Source organism: Sapajus apella, unplaced genomic scaffold (assembly GCF_009761245.1).
Source record: "Sapajus apella isolate SASKATOON/1434 unplaced genomic scaffold, GSC_monkey_1.0 scaffold163, whole genome shotgun sequence".
Lineage (NCBI taxonomy): Eukaryota > Metazoa > Chordata > Mammalia > Primates > Cebidae > Sapajus > Sapajus apella.
This window is the reverse complement of record NW_022437103.1, coordinates 2,137,096-2,155,592: the sequence shown is the minus strand read 5'-3', so window position 1 is coordinate 2,155,592 and position 18,497 is coordinate 2,137,096. Positions and strand designations below refer to the sequence as shown.

Here is an 18,497-nt window from a genome sequence, read left to right as displayed (position 1 = left end):
ACATTTAACAGACTCCTTCTCTCTCTCTTTTTTTTAGGTTGTAAAACTTTATTTTTATTTTTGTTTTTTTCTTCCAATTTTTAAAAATTGCATTTTAGGTTTTGGGGTACATGTGAAGAACATGCAATATTGTTGCATAGGTACACACATGGCAGTGTGATGTGCTGCCTTCCTCCCCATCACCTATACCTGGAATTTCTCCCCATGCTATCTCTCCCCAGCTCCCCACCCCCTGCTGTCCCTCCCCTATTTCCCCCCTACAGACCCCAGTGTGTGATGCTCCCCTCCATGTGTCCATGTGTTCTCATTGTTCAACACCCACCTATGAGTGAGAACATGTGGTGTTTGATTTTCTGTTCTTGTGTCAGTTTGCTGAGAATGATGGTTTCCAGGTTCATCCTTGTCCCTACAAAGGACACGAACTCATTGTTTTTGATGGGTGCATAATATTCCGTGGTATATATGTGCCACATTTTTCCCTGTCCAGTCTATCATCAATGGGCATTTGGGTCGGTTCCAGGTCTTTGCTATTGTAAACTGTGCTGCAATGAACATTCGTGTGCATGTGTTCTTATAGTAGAGTGATTTATAATCCTTTGGGTATATACCTAGTAATGGGATTGTTGGGTCAAATGGAATTTCTATGTCTAGGTCCTTGAGGAATCACCACACTGTCTTCCACAATGGTTGAACTAATTTATACTCCCACCCACAGTGTAAAAGTGTTCCTGTTTCTCCACATCCTCTCCAGCATCTGTTGTCTCCAGATTTTTTAATGATCGCCATTCTAACTGGCGTGAGGTGGTATCTCAATGTAGTTTTGATTTGCATTTCTCTAATGACCAGTGATGAGCATTTTTTCATATGTTTGTTGGCCTCATGTATGTCTTCTTTTGTAAAGTGTCTGTTCATGTCCTTTGCCCACTTTTGAATGGGCTTGTTTGTTTTTTCTTGTAAATCTGTTTTAGTACTTTGTAGACTCTGGATATCAACCCTTTGTCAGATGGGTAGATTGCAAAAATTTTTTCCCATTCTGTTGGTTGCTGATTCACTCAAATGACTGTTTCTTTTGACGTGCAGAAGCTGTGCAGTTTGATTAGGTCCCATTTGTCTATTCTGGCTTTTGTTGCCAGTGCTTTTGGTGTTTTGGTCATGAAGTCCTTGCCTACACCTATGTCCTGATTGGCTTTGCCTAGGTTTTCTTCTAGGGTTTTTATGGTGTTAGGTCTTATGTTTAAGTCTTTAATCCATCTGAAGTTAATTTTAGTGTAAGGTGTCAGGAAGGGGTCCAGTTTCTGCTTTCTGCACATGGCTAGCCAGTTTTCCCAACACCATTTATTGAACAGGGAATCCTTTCCCCATTGCTTGTTTTTGTCAGGTTTGTCAAACATCAGATGGTTGTAGATGTGTGATGTTGCCTCCGAGGCCTCTGTTCTGTTCCATTCGTCTATATCTCTGTTTTGGTACCAGTACCCTGCTGTTTTGATTACTGTAGCCTTGTAGTATAGTTTGAAGTCCAGTAGTGTGATGGTCCTGCTTTGCTTTTTTTGCTTAGAATTGACTTGGCTATGCAGGCTCTCTTTTGGTTCCATATGAAATTTAAGGTGTTTTTTTTTTTTTCAGTTCTATGAAGAAGGTCATTGGTAGCTTGATGGGGATAGCATTGAATCTGTAAATTACTTTGAGCAGTATGGCCATTTTCACAATATTGATTCTTCCTAACCATGAACATGGAATGTTTCTCCATCTGTTTGTGTCCTCTCTTATTTCGTTGAGCAGTGGTTTGTAGTTCTCCTGGAAGAGGTCCTTTACATCCTTTGTTAGTTGTATTCCCAGGTATTTTGTTCTCTTTGTAGCAATTGTGAATGGCAGTTCGTTCTTGTTGTGGCTCTCTTTAAGTCTGTTATTGGTGTATAGGAATGCTTGTGATTTTTGCACATTGATTTTGTATCCTGAGACTTTGCTGAAGTTGCTTTTCAGTTTGAGGAGATTTTGGGCTGAGACGATGGGGTCTTCTAGAGATACAATCATGTCGTCTGCAAATAGAGACAATTTGACTTCCTCCTTTCCTAATTGAATACCTTTTATTTCTTTTTCTTGCCTGATTGCTCTGGCTAGAACTTCCAATACTATACTGAATAGGAGTGGTGAGAGAAGGCATCCTTGTCTAGTGCCAGATTTCAAAGGGAATGCTTCCAGTTTTTGCCCATTCAGTATGATATTGGCTGTTGGTTTGTCATAAATAGCTTTTATTATTTTGAGATACGTTCCATCAATACCTAGTTTATTGAGGGTTTTTAGCATAAAGTGCTGTTGAATTTTGTCAAAGGCCTTCTCTGCATCTATTGAGATAATGATGTGGTTTTTGTGTTTGGTTCTGTTTATGTGATGAATTACGTTTATAGACCTGCGTACGTTGAACCAGCCTTGCATCCCCAGGATGAAGCCTTCTTGATCATGGTGGATAAGCTTTTTGATGTGCTGTTGCAATCGGTTTGCCAGTATTTTGTTGAAGGTTTTTGCATCTGTGTTCATCATGGATATTGGCCTGAAGTTTTCTTTTCTTGTTGACTCTCTGCTGGGTTTTGGTTATCAGGATGATGTTGGTCTCATAAAATGATTTGGGAAGGATTCCCTCTTTTGGATTGTTTGGAATAGTTTCAGAAGGAATGGTAACAGCTCGTCTTTGTATGTCTGATAGAATTCGGCTGTGAACCCATCTGGACCTGGGCTTTTTTTGGGTGGTAGGCTCTTAATTGCTGCCTAAACTTCAGCCCTTGTTATGGGTCTGTTCAGGGTTTCAGCTTCTTCCTGGTTTAGGCTTGGGAGGATGCCAGTGTCCAGGAATTTATGCATTTCTTCCAGGTTTTTTTTTTTTTTTTTGTGTACACATTTAGTTTTATTGTAACAAAGCAACTTGGTACACTTTTAACGTTTAAAACTGAGCATCATCTTTCCTTTCCAGTGAAATAAAAAGAAAATTTAAAAATAAACAGGAACAAAATTACAATAGAGAATGTCAATTCCAAATAAGATTTTACAGGTTCTGCTGATTCTCCCATTGAGTGGCAGGACTCAAGTTATCATTAGGAAAGAATTTATTTTAAAAGTGTCATCTTAAACTGCAAGGATGTCTGTCAAATGTCACAATTAAACATGCCAAAGGAGAAGCCATGTTGTCAAAATGCCCACTTACCCCACCCAAACATCTCAAACCCACCCTTTGCTGACCTTCTATAACCCCATTTTTTAAAGTTTTTTTTTTCTTTTTTTAAACAAGAGAAAGTAGACAGATACACGTTGGTAAACGCTAACTGTCCATATTCACATAGAGACACAGTGTACCCTCTGAGCCCAATATACAGAGAAAGGAGGAAAAAAGCTAGAATTCTATGCACTACTACACAGGGGCCTAGCACCCTCCAGCTTCCAGCAGAGCAAAGGGAGCAGGTTTTTCTTTTTTCCCACAGAGCTCGGTGGTGGTGATTCCATACAGTTTTTGTTAAGACAGGAAGGGATAAAATGAATTTCAAACAGAAAGGGGTAGAGACTCTTTTCCCATTGTATCCTGCTCAAGATATTTCCCCCAAAATAAGTTGAGAACCATGGTGTAGGGAAAAGAGGGTGAAAAAACAGGGTGACTGAGTACAAGAGGGAAGAAAAAAAAAAGACTGCAACTTGCTCCCAGGGACTGGAGAAAATTTTAAAAAAGGAAGGTTGGAATCCATCAGTGTTCTAGTAGTCATCTTCGCCTTCATTTCCTCCCCTTCATCATCATCTTCATCTTCTTCACCGTCAACCTAATCCCCTTCTTCATCAGTATCTTCTAATCCTTCCTTCTCTTCATCATCATCATCACCTTCTTCTCCTTCTCCTTCCTCCTCTTCATCATCATCATCATCTTCTTCTCCTTCTCCTTCTTCATCATCCATATCAGGAACCAAGTAGTATTGTAATGGGTTTGGCCAAATATCATCTTTGATGACCTCTCCTAATTCATCAGCACCTGCATCAGAATGGTCAGTAAACCAGGTAAAGAAGCTCTCTGGTTCCTCATGCTCCCTCTTCCTGCTGGCTTTATTCTGCGTTTGACTTCAACGTTTCATCATATCCTTTCCAGATTTCCATTTAATTTCGGTGGACTTTGAAGATGGATCACCACTCTCATTCAGATGAAATTCTTTGGAGAGAACTTTATTTTCAAAGTAAGGATTTTCATCAAAATAAAAATCTATGCTATAACCTGATTTAATATCTTCAAATTCTGTCACTTCAACTCTGGTCAAATAGTGCAGTGCCTCTTCGTCCTCCTCCCCAAGCAGTGCAGACACTTGTGGATGGTTGACAAATGTTGTTACCCAAAAATTTGGGATTTTGGTGATCACTTCTGACCTCTTCTGAAAAAATGGTTGGCGGAGTTTGTTATATTTCTGTTCTACTTTCAAAATCTCCTCACTGGCTTTTTCATTAAGTCTGTCTATTTCATTTTGTACTTCATCAATGTGTTCAATTGCTTCTTGCTGTTCTTTTTCTCCCTTCTTTGGCAAGCCTGCAGAGGCCGATGTCTCCTCCAGTCCCTGAGCAGGAGGTGGTCTTGGTTTCTTCTTTTGAGGTGGCAGTGGAGACTGGCGTTTGGGGGCCATGTTGCTGGGGAAGTCTGAGAACCGGAGCACAAGTCTTCTTGCTCATCCGGAAGCAGGCAGAACACTCGATTTCTTCCAGGTTTACTAGTTTATGTGCATAGAGATGTTTGTAATAATCTCTGATGATCGTTTGTATTTCTGTGGAATCTGTGGTGATATCCCCTTTATTGTTTTTTATTGCATCTATTTGATTATTCTCTTTTCTTTTTTATTAATCTGGCTAGTGGTCTATTTTGTTGACTTCTTTGAAAAACCACCTCCTGGATTTATTGATTTTTTGAAGGGATTTTTATGTTTCTATCTCTTTCAGTTCTGCTCTGATCTTAGTTATTTTCATGTCTTCTGCTAGGTTTTGAGTTTTTTTGGTCTTGTTCCTCTAGCTCTTTCAGTTTTGACAATAGGGTGTCGATTTTAGATCTTTCCTTGCTTCTCATTTGGGCATTTGTTGCTATATATTTTCCTCTAGATGCTGCTTTAAATGTGTCCCAGAGATTCTGGTATGTTGTGTCTTCGTTCTCGTTGGTTTTGAATAACATCTTTATTTTTGCCTTCGTTTCATTGCTTATCCAGTCAACATTCAAGAGCCAGTTGTTCAGTTTCCGTGAAGCTGTGTGTTTCTAAGTTAGTTTCTGAATTCTGAGTTCTAACTTGATTACACTGTGATCTGAGAGACTGTTTGTTATGATTTCCATTCTTTTGCATTTGCTGAGGAGTGATTTACTTCCAATTATGTGGTCAATTTTAGAGTAGGTGTGATGTGGTGCTGAGAAGAATGTATATTCTGTGGATTTGGGGTGGGGAGTTCTGTAGATGTCTACTAGGTTTGCTTGGTCCAGGTCTGAGTTCAAGTCCTGGATATCCTTGTTAATTTTCTGTCTCGTTGATCTGTCTAATATTGACAATGGGGTGTTAAATTCTCCCACTATTATTATGTGGGAGTCTAAGTCTCTTTGTAAGTCATTAAGAAGTTGCTTTATGTATCTGTGTGCTCCTGTATTGGGTGCGTATATATTTAGGATCGTTAGCTCTTCTTGTTGCATTGATCCTTTTACCATGATGTAATGTCCTTCTTTGTCTCTTTTGATCTTTGTTGGTTTAAAGTCTATTTTATCAGAGATGAGAATTGCAACGCCTGCTTTTTTTTGCTCTCTATTAGCTTGGTAAATCTTTCTCCATCCCTTTATTTTGAGCCTTTGTGTGTCCTTGTATGTGAGATGGGTTTTCTGGTTACAGCACACCGATGGGTTTTGGCTTTTTATCCAATTTGCCAGTCTGTGTCTTTTGATTGGGGCATTTAGCCCATTTACATTTGGGGTTAATATTGTTATGTGTGAATTTTATACTGCCCTTTTGATGCTAGCTGGCTTTTTTGCCTGTTAGTTGATGCAGTTTCTTCATTGTGTTGATGCTCTTTACCATTTGGTATGTTTTTGGAGTGGCTGGTACTGGTTGTTCCTTTCTATGTTTAGTGCCTCTTTCAGGAGCTCTTGTAAAGCAGGCCTGGTGGTGATGAAATCTCTGAGAACTTGCTTGTTCACAAGGATTTTATTTTTCCTTCACTTATGAAGCTTAGTTTGGCTGGATATGAAATTATGGGTTGAAAGTTCTTTTCTTTAAGGATGTTGAATATTGGCCCCCACTCTCTTCTGGCTGTAGGGTTTCTGCTGAGAGATCCACTGTGAGTCTGATGGGTTTCCGTTTGTGGGTAACCCGTCCTTTCTCTCTGTCTGCCCTTAGCGTTTCCTCCTTCATTTCAACCCTGGTGAATCTGACGATTATGTGCCTTGGGGTTGCTTTCCTTGAGGAATATCTTTGTGGTGTTCTCTGTATTTCCTGGACTTGAATATTGGCCTGCCTTGCTATGTTGGGGAATTTTTCCAGGTTGGATTGATTCTCTCCGTCTCATTCAGGTACACCTATCAAACGTAGATTAGGTATTTTCACATAGTCCCATATTTCTTGGAGACTTTGTTCATTCCTTTTTACCTTTTTTTCTCTAATCTTGCCTTCTTGTTTTATTTCATTGAGTTGATCTTCGACCTCTGATATCCTTTCTTCTGTTTGGTCAATTCGGCTGTTGAAACTTGTGTATGCTTTGCAAAGTTCTTGTATTTTTCATCTCCATCAATTCACTTATATTCCTCTCTAAGTTGTTTATTCTCGTTAGCATTTCATCAAATCTTTTTTCAAGGTTCTTAGTTTCTTTGCATTGGGTTAGAACATGTTCTTTTAGCTCACAGAAGTTTCTTATTAGCCACCTTCTGAAGCCTGATTCTGTCAATTCATTGCATTCATTCTCCATCCAGCCTTGTTCCCTTGCTGGTGAGGAGTTGTGATCCCTTGTAGGAGGAGAGGCATTCTGGTTTTGGGTGTTTTCACCCTTTTTGCGCTGGTTTCTTCCCATCTTTGTGGATTTATCCACCTGTCATCTTTGAATTTGTTGACTTTCAGATTGGGTCTCTGAGTGGACATCTCATTTGTTGATGATGAAGTTATTTCTGTTTCTAAGTTTTCCTTCTAACAGTCTGGCCCCTCTGCTGTAGGGCTGCTGAGGTCCACTCCAGACCCCGCTTGCCTGGAGATCACTTGCAGCAGCTGCAGAACACTAAGGGTTGCTACCAGTTTCTTCTTCTGCTATCTTTGTCCCAGTAGGATACCCACCTGATGTCAGTGTTCGCTCTCCTTTATGAGGTGACTCTTTGGATATACAGGGGTCAAAGAGCTGCTTGGGGAGACAGTCTGTCCTTTATGGGAGCTCAAGTGCTGAGCTGTGAGCTCCCTTATTCATTCAGAGTTGCTGGGCAGGTACGTTTAAGTCTGCTGCAGCTGAACTCATAAACCCTTTTTTTTTTTTTCCCCAGGTGCTCTGTCCCGGGAGTTAGGGCTTTATTTATGAGTTTCTGTTGTGCTGCTGGCTTTTTTCAGGGCTGCCCTGCTCAGTGAGGGGGCAGCCTAGTCACTGTCTGCCTGCAGAGGCTTTGCTGAGCGGCTGTGGGCTCCACCCAGCTGCCGTGTGAATTTCCCTGCAGCCCTGTTTATACGGGTGTAGTTAGAGGTGCCTTAGCAATGGCGGCCCACCTCTGTAATGGTGGACTCTCTCTGTAATGGCGGGCTGCCTCGGCAATGGCGGGCTGCCTCAGCAATGGTGGACTACCTCCATAGTGGTGGAGTGCCTTGGTAATGGCGGTTGCCCCTCCCCTACAGAGCTGGACCATCCTGGGTTCAGCTGTGCTTGTTGTGAAACTCTCAATCCAGAGCGTTTCAGATTGCTGTTTTTTTTGTGGAGGTGGGACCAACTGACCCTGATCACCTGGCTCCCTGCCTCAGAGAGTTTTTTTTTTTTTTTTTTTTTCCCCCGGGGGTTCCATTTACCTTTTGAAAAGGTGCTGGGATCTGTCTGATTTCCCGTGCTGCGACCCACTGGGCCAGCTGAGATTCCTGGTGCTTTTTTGCCTGGGAATCTCCTGGCCTGGCTCCCTGTTTCAGTCCCCTTTTCTATAAGTTGAATGGGTGACTCTGTCTTCTCCGAGCTCTAATCACCAGCTAAAACACTGCCTGGACCCATGTATTTTGTATGGAGAACTGCCTTGCGGGGATGTCAGCCCAAACAGCCGCTCTGGCTGAAATAGCCGCGCTGGCGACCCATGGGGCTCCTCTGCCTGGTAATCTCCTGGTTTGTGGGCAATAAAAATTCATCTGGAAATACGGCGTCCACTTACCCTCCGCGCTTTCACTGGGAGCTGCAATCCTAAGCTGCTCCTAATCGGCCTTCTTGCATCCGTCCTCCCGCTCTTAATAGTTAGGTTGTTTTTAATTTGTGCAATAACAAACCATATTGTCACGAAAATGCTTATATATGCCTGTGTATCTAGGTTGATTCTAAGATGTAGAATTGCTTGTCTGAATAACATGCACATTTAATTTAAAAATGGCTTCTGCCAAATTGCCCTCCAGAAAGCAGAGTCAATGTGGACAGCCAGCAACAGGGTAAGAAGAGTACCCACTTTTTCACATTCTTGCCAACACTTGACATTATCAGTCTTCTAATTTTTGTCAATCCAGTGGCTAATAGGCATTACCTCATTTTTAATTTCTTTTGCTTTTCCCTAATTACTGTGAGCCTTCTCTTCTACCTAACACATACAGTTCTAGCAGATCTTTTTAATAGAAATATTATCTTGTTTAATTTATTTATCCTAAGAGTTCACTGCAAACACAATTAACAATGGCATTCTCCTCCAGTAAGATACAGCATTTAATGAGCTCAGTGATAAAACTTTCGAAAGAGCAGTATATAGGTGTCCATGACTCAATACTGGCATTGATTGATTGTGAGTGCTTTTGTTCTCATGTGGGTTTGCTCTGCTTTTTGGCTGCTTGCGGAAATTCTTTAAGATGCTGTTGTCCAAGGGTGGGGTCTCTGGTAGTGGGGAGAGTAACGTCTGCCATCCTGATGGCGGCATGCTGGGTAGAGATAACTAAACACATAACCAGTGTTACAGCAAGACCCTTGGATCCTCTAAGCACTGGGATTTTAGGCTCCATACCTAACTGAAAATAATAATAGCACTAAACTATAGCATAAATGTAAGGATGTCCAGTAAAGGTGTTCATTACTTTGAAATTAAATTCTATTTTGTTGTTGTTTCTGAGACAGAGTCTTGCTCTGTCGCCCAGTCTGGAGTGCAGTGGTGCAATCTCAGCTTACTGCAACCTCCTCCTTTTAGGTTCAAGTGATTATCCTGCCTCAGCCTCCCGAGTAGCTGGAATTACAGGTGCTGCCACCACGCCTGGCTAATTTTTTTTTATTTTTAGTAGAGATGGGGTTTCATCCTGTTGGCCAGGCTGGTCTTGAACTCCTGACCTTAGGTGATCCACCCACTTTGGCCTCCCAAAGTGCTGGGATTACAGACATGAGCCACAGCACCTGGCCAAAATAAAATTATTTTGAAAATGTGTTCTTGTTTCAGGGCCCCACTTTGCTGGCCCCACTTTGCTGGTTGCCTCCTGAGTAACCTAGCACCTGCTCCACTCTTGCCTCCAATTTAACATGTGATGTGCCCACACCTCTGATGTTATGTGCATCCATGGGACTTCAGCTCACTGATTCTTGGAGCCTGGCACCATTTGCTTGGTCCAACAGTACTCTGTGACTTCTCTTCCAATGGTTAATTGCTCTGCTCTTTATTTGATGCTCTTTGGTCTCTCCATGGCTCTAGATCTTAATTTTGGTCTTATGGATGATTTGAGCTGCCTTCAACTAGTCCGTTAAAGCTTCCCCCTGATTTTTCAGAATTTGTTCATGTGATTCAGACTGTTTCACTCTTCTTCAAATTTTCATACATTTGATTAAGTAAATAAATGCTCAGTAAATGCTTGCAATTCTTGTGAGTAGACACTAGCTACTTGTCATCCACTACTGTTGGCAATTATACATGAAAATGTGTGTCTGGCAGTGGGTGCTTTGAATATATAGATATGGCAGGAGCTTCCATCTTCATAATATGAACAGTTACCAACCTGGGGCATAGTATGCATCTCCCCATTTATTTGGGGTCTCTTTAATGCTTTTGGTCAAGTTTTATGTTTTTGTTTGCGTAGGTCCCGCACATTTCTTATTAGGTTTATCCCCAGGGATTTTATTGATTTTATTTCTAATACAAATGAGCTTTCTTTTAGAGTACACTTTCTAATTGGGAGTGCTTGCATACACAAAAGCTATTGATTTTTACATATTGATTTTATATCCCTAAGTTTTGCTGAACTCTTGTGTGAGTTCCTATAGTTTATCAGTTAATTCTCTTGGAGTTCATAGGTAGGTACCCATATTTTCTACAAATTATGTCAATTTTGTCTCTCCTTTTTCAACACTTGTCCATATTTCTTTTTCAGGTGCTATCACATTGTCTGGGACAATACTAAATATGGTTAGTGGTAGAACATTCTACAGTTTCACAGCTAAGTGTGATGGTTGCTGTAGGAGACATCTTTTATCAGATTAGGATTGTCCCATTTGATCCCTAGTTTACCAAGGATTTTACAAAGAGTGTGATTTTGGTCACATCCAATAGGTGCTCAATTCAAATTAATTTCTGAATAGCTTGGAATTTCTCTTGTTATGTTCTCTTAAGCCAGTAGGTATAAAAAAGAATGTTTTAAGTGTCCTAAGTAGGTAGATTGGGAAGGAGGTTTCTTTTATTTTTAATTCCTAGTCTTATTGCCCTGAACTTCGTTAATGCACAATGAATTTTTGAATACTTTTTTTGTAAGGATTTTACGGAGATTTCTGCTGTGGAAACTTGGGTGTGCATGAAAGACTGTGCTGTCTCTTTTGTGTCTTGAGAGAGAGCATAAGAGGAGGTTGAGTGTATGGGCTTTGGGGCCAGTGGCTGGCCCAAAACCCAGCCCTACCTCCTGCTGGCCACAGGATGGTGGGTAAATTGCTGGAAATCAGTTTCATCATGTGTACAATGAGTGTGGTAACAGCGCCTACTTTATGACACTGTGTAAGGACAATATTAGTTAATACATGCAGAGCCTTAAACTAGAACTTAGAATATCAGTATTTAATACAATGTTGTTAGATAAATGCATAAAAGTGAGATGTGCAAATCTTCTGTATTATTTTTTGCTCACTGAATCTGAAAGAAAAATGTTAAAATCATCTTTTAGATTGTGGATTGGTTGGTTTCCCCTTCAATTATTGTTGATTTTCCTTTATCTATTTTGAAGCTGTGTTGCAAGGTTCATGTAGTGTCATGACTGTTCTGTTTTTGGTGTGGGTGGTGTCTTTCATCAAAGTGAGCTCTCTTTCCCTGTTCCTTTGAGTGCTTCCACCTTGAATTCTATTTTGTCTGATAAACATCCCCTTTTTTCTGGTTATTTTTTGCTTGATGTTGCTTTTCTCATCCTATTATCTTGAACCTTCCTGTGTTTGTTTTTGTATCTTTTGTAAAACCTTACATCATGATGAAAAAAAATCTCATCTGGTTATTGAGGATTTTATTAGGATAATTTAACCTATTCACGTTTTAATTTTAATTTTAATTTTTTCGAGACAAAGTCTCACTCTGTTCCCCAAGCTAGAGTGCAGGGGCGCCATCTCGGCTCAGTGCAACTTCCACCTCCCGTGTTCTAGTGATTCTCCTGCCTCAGACTCCTGAGTAGCTGGGCCTACAGGTACACGCCACCATGCCTGGCTAATTTTTTTTTTTTAATGCCTGGCTAATTTTTGTATTTTTAGTGGAGATAGCATTTCACATTTTGGCCAGGCTGGTCTTGAACTCCTGACCGTGCTGGGATTACAAGTGTGAGCCACTGCGCCTGGCCACCTATTTACTTTTATTGAGATGATTAATATGCCTGGACTTTTCCTTAGCATTTTATTTTGTGTTTCTATTTACTATGCTTTGTGTGTGTGTGTGTGTGTGTGTGTGTGTGTGTGTGTGTGTGTGTTTTCTTTCCCCTTTCCTGCCTTTTATTGAATCAATTGTATTTTCTTTGTCTGGGTTTTTGTTCCTTAAAGCAGTTTTCTTAACAGTGGGCCTATGTCCTTTGGGTGGGACTGTTCCTTGGGCTGTGGGAGTCTTTGCTGCACTACAGGGCATTTAGTATCCCTCACCCTGGACACTAAGCTACAGCAGACCCCAGCTGTCGCTGTAACAACCAAAAAGTCCCCTCCCCTTTTCTCCCAGTGGAGAGCCATCCACTAAGATTTGTTTTTCTAGTGACTGCTTATATTTTAAAGATGAGTTTATATTCACACGTGTCTCTCAACGTATAATCAATGTCTCCTGGAACAAATTGAGACCTTTCTATGCCTGAATGGCCTTCTGCCCTGAGCTGTATCACTGCCTAACATGAGGCCAACTGAGATTTTAGTTCCACATTTTAATACTTAATAAGAGCCAATAAAGTTTTTTTTTTTTTTTTAAGACAGTTTCAGTCTGTCACCTAGGCAGAGTGCACTGGCATGATTTTGGCTCACTGCAATCTCTGCCTCCTGGGTTCAAGCAATTCTTCTGCCTCAGTCTCCTGAGTAGCTGGGACCACAGGTACAGCACCACGCCCGGCTAATTTTTGTATTTTTAGTAGAGACAGGGTTTCACCGTGTTGGCCGGGCTGATCTCGAATTCCTGACTTCAAGTGTCCCACCCACCTTGGCCTCCCAAAGTGCTGGGATTACAGCCATGAGCCACCATGCCCAGTTTTAATGTTAAGTTTTAATTTTTTTCTCACTACTGCTTTTGCATTCCACATCATATTCTTGGGTTAATTTTTTTAAATTGCAGCAAAATGCATATCACATGATTTTAACCATTTTTAAAGTATACACTTCAGTGACTTCCAGTACATTCCAATGTTGTGCAGCCATTACCACTACCTAATTCCAAAACATTTTCATCACCTGAAAAGAAACCCCGTAGCTATTGAGCAGTCACTCCAATTTCCACTCCCCTAACCCCTGGCAGCCACTCATCTCTGCTTTCTGGATTCATTTTTGTGGGTGCTGAAGCACACCGTTTGTTGATTCTTTCCAAGAGGGTTTGTGTTGGTAAGCTTTCTGTGTCTTCTCCTTTCTGAAAATGGCTGTTTCCTTCCTAAAAGCTGAGTAGAGAATTTAAGGTTTACACTATTTCTCTCCTAAGCTCTTTGGAGATATTGTTTCATTGACTTGTGTGCATCCATGTCCTCAGGAACAGTGACCACTAAGTTGAATACAGTGTGTGCTTTGCACCAGGGCTTTACACATAATAAGTCATTTAATTCTGCTGACAGCTCTGTGAGGGTGGGACTGCTCCCCCCAAAAAACAGGCTGAGAAAGTGAGAGCGAGTGAAGAGAAGCCCCACAGCCCCACAGCTAGGAAAGAGGCCACCTCGGCTCTCAAGAAGTTGCCATACCACTTAACCTTCTGCTCCTCTGTAGACAGGCTGTGTTGTTTTCTCCCTGGGAGAATTTGGCATTTTTCCTTTGTCTCTTTGATTTTTTTTTCTTTTTGTGATAGAGTCTCACCCTGTCACCCAGGTTGGAGTGCAGTGGTGCAATCACAGTTCACTGCAACCTCCACCTCCTGGGTTCAAGCGATTCTCCTGCCTCAGCCTCCCGAGGAGATGGGATTACAGGCGTCCACCACCATGCCTGGCTAATTTTTTTTTTTTTTTTAATATTTTTAGTAGAGACGGTGTTTCACCATGTTGGTGTGGCCGGTCTTGAACTCCCGGCCTGAAGTGATCTGCCCTCTTTGGCTTCCCAAAGTGCTGGAATTACAGGCATGAGCCACTGCCTGGTTGTCCCTTGGATTTTGAAATTTCACCACTCTGTGCCATATATATTAAACTTAATTCAAGACATGGCATAGTGGCTCACGCCTGTAATCCCAGCACTTTGGGAAGACGAGGCAGGTGGATCACTTGAGGTCAGGAGTTCGGGCTGGGCATGATGATGTGTGCCTGTGGTCTCGGCTACTTGGGGAGGCTGAGGCAGGAGAATTGCTTGAACCCAGGAGGTGGAGGTTGCAGTGAGCTGAGATAGTGCCACTGTACTCCAGCCTGGGCAACAGACCAAGAATCCGTCTCAAAAACAACAACAACAAACAATTCTACTTTGTATGTGGTGGGTTCTGTCAATCTGAGGACTTGTGTGTTTCTGCATTTTTTTTTTTTCTAATTTCCCACATTCTCTCAGGTCTCTTTTTGGAATTCCTTTTAGGTGGTGGTTGGAGCTTACATCCTTTATGTCTTTTAATTTACTTTTATCCTTTCCATCTCTGGGTTTTCGTGCCATCTGGGAGAGTTCCTGTCTCAGCCCTCTAGGTGACTAATTTGATCTTCATCTGTTCCATGCTGCTATTCAGCCCCTTTTTAAGCTTTAATCATGAAATGTTTGGTTCCCAGATCTAGTTCATTCGTTTTAAATGGATGCGATAGCCTCTTCCCTCTCTCTGTTTTCTCGTTCAAAGTGTCGTTCTGCTTGTCCTAGTACCCAAGTCCTCAGGGGTGCCTTCACTTAGAGGATGAGTTTGGTGTGCCTCTTTCGATGGATAATCTTCCTAATAAAGTGGGTGATTCTGGGTTGCCTGCTTGTCTTTGTGTTTGAAGTCTTCTGTTGCCCTGTCTTTGAGGCTGAACTCGCAGCACTGGATGGGGAGGGTCTTGCGCTGTGGTGCCGGCTGGAGCAGATCCCAGCCTTTTGGGTGTGGACTCCACTGACCTCTGTGTGTTGGTGCCACTCGAGGGCTGCCTCCCTTATCCTCAACTTCTGCCTGCGGGCAGTTGCTTTTACAGGTCACTGCCTGGCATCATGGCCCCAGCAGCCACCCTCACATTTGACCTGGGGCTTCCTCTGGGTCTGCATTTGCTGCGCTTCCCAGCTTGGAGCTGCCAGCTTTGTGGCAGCCCTCTCCTGGGTATGCTTTGCCCTGTGGTGCCATTTCCAATCCGAACCCATCAGCCTTCTGCCTTGCAAGCATTCTTCATGATTCCTGCCCTAGTAAGAACCTCATTCTTCTTCTTTTTTAAAAAATCCAGCTCCTGCAGGAAAGGGCCCCATTCTTATTCTCCAGCACTGCTATGGATTTTTAAAAAAGTATTTGTCTTTTATGTTACTTTTAGGGTTTTGTATCGGGAAGAGGTGGAATGGTCCCTAGGCCACTATTCTGGCCCAATATCTATTCATTTTTACTGGACGACCTTGTTCCAGAAGAGATTTATAATGTGGCACATCACTCCATATAATTACCATGCCATGGTAATTATTTCCTGGGTCATTAAAATTTCTTCATAATCACTATTTTAATGACTGCATAATATTTCTTCTGGTGGGTATACCTGAATTGACTTAGCTGTTTCCTTTTTATTTCCAACATTTTACTATAATGAAAAAATACCACAATGAACATCTTGTGCTTAAAATTTTGTCCATATTTGGAACTATTTTCCTAAGGTGGAGTCCTAAGGATGTGTGTGTGTGTATGTTAAAATGTACATAACATTTACATTTGTACCCATTTTTAAATTTTAAAAAATTTATTATACTTTAAGTTCTGGGATACATGTGCAGAGTGTGCAGGTTTGTTACATAGGTATACACGTGCCATGGTGGTTTGCTGCATCCGTTACCCCGTCATCTACGTTAGGTATTTCTCCTAATGCTATTCCTCCCCAATCCCCCCTCCCCCTGCTATCCCTTCCCTAGCTCCCTCGCCCCCCAACAGGCTCCAGTGTGTGCTGTTCCCCTCCCTGTGTCCATGTGTTCTCATTGTTCAACACCCACTTACGAGTGAGAACATGCAGCTATTTTTAAGTGCACAGTTCAATAGCATTAATTCACAGTCTGTGCAACTATCACCACCATCCCTCTCTAGAACTTTTTTCATTTTCCCAAACAGAAGGACTATATCCCTTAAACAATGTCTCCCCATTCCTTCTTCCTCCAGCCCCGTAAAACCACCATTCTCCTGTCTCTATGACTTTGACTACTCCAGGTACTTCATACAAGGGGCATCATATAGTACTTTTGTGACATGCTTACTTCACTTAGCATGAAGTTTTCAAGGTTTGTCCATTGTGCAAATATGTGTTTGAAATGCCCATTCTGTCGCCCTTACCTCCTGGCTGCCCTCCCTGAGATCCATCCCCACAATATTTGCAAATGCGCAGTAATCTCTCAGGAGGTGGCCTGGTGTCTCTCTTCATTCCTGTGCGGAAGGGTTCTTCCCGGAGACTCTGCCATCCTCTTTCGCTTAGTGATTCATCTCAGAGCTAGAGCCAAATGAAATGGATTTTATTCCCAGCAGGGCTAGTTTGAAAGTTTGTGCTCATAAACTTGCTTTACCGTAATCTATAAATTGAGTTTTCGTGCTCTGCCGTCTCTATTTCTCCCGCCTCTGCCAGACGTATTGCCACATTGGGCCGCTGGGCTCAGGCACCAGGCAGAGGCCCCAGGATGCTCTGTGCCTATGGGGGTGCAGTGGGGACTGGTGACAGGGAGGGGATGTGGTCTAAACATGTAATTGCAGTTCATTACTTGATTACTGCTGCTGTGTCACCGAGGGAGCTAGGGAGCTCCTGGTACAGCTGCTTGTCACTGTAGTTCATGTTCTAATATCTGATCCTAGGAGGGAATTTGATAGAGTAGAAGGAGGAAGAGAGGAGGAGGGGCGGCCTCTGGGCACCCTGGACAGCAGATCCTCCTGAAAGCCATCAGCAGCGTCTTTGCTACTCTCCCTGTCCTTGTCAGCGACTTCTGCAGACACCAGGATTGTTCACCTCCCAGATTATCTCATGGAAGCCTCTGAGGCAGCTGCTACTATTTATTGGAATCTCTTTGCCCAAAGTCATAGCTGGGGTGTGTTCCCCATGGCGGGATGGGTGCTTTATCCACAGGAGTGGGGGGAGAGGGGAAGGTAGTGTCTGGAGCAGGGGGAAGGGATCCCACCTCTTCTTCCCATGCCAGCCAGAAAAGGGTGGAGGTAACAGCTGGAGACCTGGATGGCATTCCTGGCTCTGCAATCCTGGCTGAGTGACCTGGGATGAGCTGCTTAACCTCTCTGACCTCAACCCTCTCACTGTGACACCCCTAGGCTGTGGAGGTTAGGTGAAGCTGGCATTTCAGGCTGGTCTCCATACTGCTGTTCCCAACACAGTTGTCAGAGGGAGCCTTTGAAAATAAAGGAGGCTGTGACTCTTTTGCTTACAACCCACCATGGCTCCCCATTTCCCTCAGAGTTGAAGCCTAAGAGGCTCTCATGATCTTGTCTCCTTTTGGCCTCATCTCCTCCCTCTCTCCCTGGGTGCCTCCCCTGCAGCCACGGTGGCCTGGCCCTTGCTCCTCCAGCGCCCCAGGTGTGGTCCAGCCTCAGGGCCTTTGCACCCCTAGTTCCTTCTTCCCAGGGTGCCCTTTCCAGGATACTCATATGGTTTCCCTTCTGCCTTCACTGTCTCGGTGAGACCTACCTTAAGCCCCATCTTAAAACCCACAATGAGCCCCAGTTTCCTATTCCATGATGTTTTTCCATAGAGCTTCTCACCTGGCACTCATTATGTGTATGTATTTACTTGTTTAGTTTTTTGTGCTTTCTCTCCTCCTAGAATGGAAGCTCCATAAGAACAGGTTCTAAGTCTCTTTTGTTCTCAGATGAATCCTAAGCACTTGGTGACCAGTAGGTGCTTAGTTGAATGAATGAATGAATGAGGGTGTGAATGAGTGCCTAGCAGATTGCTCTGCCTATGGTAGAGTCTCAGCAAGAGTGAGCTCCTCTTCCTGCTGTCCTCTGCCCTGCCACATCCTCAGGCTTAGCTCCTGGCTCCGGGGGATGGACAGGGAGGATGCCAGTCCTGGTCTGCATATGTTCGCTTGTCCTCAGGCCCTAGAGCATCCCCAGGATGTCAGAAGTGGCCTTTTCAGAGTAGCAGGGGGCAGCAATCTGAGCTTTACTCCCAGCTTGTCAGCCTGTGTGGACTCCTGGTGTGGGCTAGCCCTGGCAGGCAGAAGGCAGGACATTTGGAGGAGCCACAGAGCTTGACTGGTAACAGACGGTGTTTTCTAGCCCTGGCATGGCTTCTGTGTGGCAGCAGTGGCCATGACTAGGTCTGAGTAACATGCAATGTGTAGAATGAAAGCCAAGGTGGGGACATGACTTCTAGGGTCCACTGCATTCCAGCAGCTGGGGCAGGGTAGCCAGCTGTCCCTGGCACCAGCACTCAGGTACTGAATCATTGCCTTTACCTGCTTGTCTTGAGGGGGCCTTGGCCTTTCTCATGCCTCCGAAGAGCGGGCAGGCAGTGGGGTGAGGCTTCTCAAGCACCTAGGTCTTTTCTTTCTGCATACGAGGCCCAGCCCAGCCCTTCATTCTG

The 18,497-nt window shown here is 43.1% G+C and overlaps 1 protein-coding gene and 1 pseudogene across 3 annotated transcripts in view; one reads left to right on the top strand and one right to left on the bottom strand.

The window, feature by feature from the left end:
- The window catches only part of GRID1 (glutamate ionotropic receptor delta type subunit 1), a 771,066-nt gene that overhangs the window by 37,539 nt on the left and 715,030 nt on the right, over positions 1-18,497 (top strand). The window lies entirely within an intron of this gene.
- Positions 3,102-4,667, bottom strand: LOC116542169 (annotated as a pseudogene).